We start from the raw sequence: 1,767 nt of genomic DNA, 5'->3' as shown, positions 1-1,767 counted from the left end.
GAGATGGGGTCTCTCTCTTGCTCAGGCTGGTTTCGAACTCCTGAGCTTAAACGATCTGCCTGCCTTGGCCTCCCAAAGTGCTAGGATTACAGGCGTTAGCCACTGTGCCCGTTCTGCAGGAGGACTTTGGCTTTTGCCCTTAGTAAGGTGGGAACCATGGAGGGTTCTTGAGCAGAGAAAGTGTCATGTCCTCACACACAAGTGTTCACAGGTGCCTTCCTGCCCTTGTGGGGGGAACAGTGTGTGTCTGGAGGGAGACAAGAGCAGGGTGGCAGGACTGCACTGGTCCAGCTGAGTGACAATGGGGACTGGGAACTGAAAACGTGGAGAGAAGTGGCTGGGTTTAGGAGCTATTTTGGAGGTGGGTGGGGTTAACAGAAGCTGGGGTTAAGGAAAACACCAGACTCGAAGGACCCAGAGGAACAAGAACATCGAAAAAGCAGTCAGTACCAGTACAGGGTAGAGGCTGAGGAGGCCTGAGTCCAAATGCTTTCTGGGCCCCTTTAGACATGTCACCAAACCTCCCCTCCTTCATTTCATCCTTGGTAAAACAAGGAGAGTCAACAGAAGTTGGGTATTGTGTGCAACAAAATACTCAAGAAATGGTGGCAGTTTTTTTTTTTTTCTTTTTGAAACATAGTCTCACCCAGGCTGGAGTGCAGTGCTGCATTCATAGCCCACTGCAGCCTCCGACTTCTGAGCTCAAGAGATCCTCCTGCCTCAGCCTCCCCCGAGCAGCTGGGACTACAGGTGCATGCCACCATGCCTGGCTAATTAAAAAATTTTTTTTGTAGTGGTGGGGGTCTCACTATGTTGCCCAGGTTGGTCTCAAACTCCTGGCCTCAAGCGGTTTTTTCCTTCTCTGCCTCTCAAAGTGTTGTGCTTACAGGCGTGAGCTATTGCCGTGAGCCATTGCCCTGGCCAAAAAATGGTTGCTATTTAAGAAAAAATTCTAGGCCGGGCGTGGTGGCTCACGCCTGTAATCCTAGCACTCTGGGAGGCCGAGGCGGGTGGATCGCTCAAGGTCAGGAGTTCGAGACCAGCCTGAGCAAGAGCGAGACCCTGTCTCTACTAAAAATAGAAAGAAATTATACGGACAACTAAAAATATATATATATAGAAAAATTAGCCGGGCATAGTGGCGCATGCCTGTAGTCCCAGCTACTCGGGAGGCTGAGACAGAAGGATCGCTTGAGCCCAGGAGTTTGAGGTTGCTGTGAGCTAGGCTGACGCCACAGCACTCACTCTAGCCTGGGCAACAAAGTGAGACTCTGTCTCAGAAAAAAAAAGAAAAAATTCTGAGGGGAGGGGAGGGAGAGGTAGTTACAGACAGCTGGCACCAGGGGGCAGCCCCCAAGCTGCTGGGCTAGACAGTGGGGCCTCAGATGCTTGGGGTGTGACCAAGGAAGTGGGCAGGCCACCACTGCCTTCTGGACTCCAGGCATCAGGGGCATTTGTTCACCAGTAATCTTCAGGAGAAACACGAGCTGCCTGAATGCTAGAATTCAGATGGAGACAGCAGCCAGCAGACCACGGGTTTCCTGCCCCCTCCTTCTTCCCTTGGGAGAATTGCCCCAGCTCAGAGACTCCCAGGACACTGGAAGCTGGGGTGCCCCCTACCAGCCGCCCACTCCCCCCTACAAACACGGCAGGCCTGGACCTGTACAATAGGCACTTTATTCGTGGTTGGAATGCAGTTACACGCAGGGGTGTGTGGACAGGATGGCAGGCAGGCCTGGCGCAGGCACAGGACACGAGAGACCCCAG

Source organism: Eulemur rufifrons, chromosome 2 (genome assembly GCF_041146395.1).
Source record: "Eulemur rufifrons isolate Redbay chromosome 2, OSU_ERuf_1, whole genome shotgun sequence".
Lineage (NCBI taxonomy): Eukaryota > Metazoa > Chordata > Mammalia > Primates > Lemuridae > Eulemur > Eulemur rufifrons.
This window is presented reverse-complemented; position numbering follows the sequence as displayed.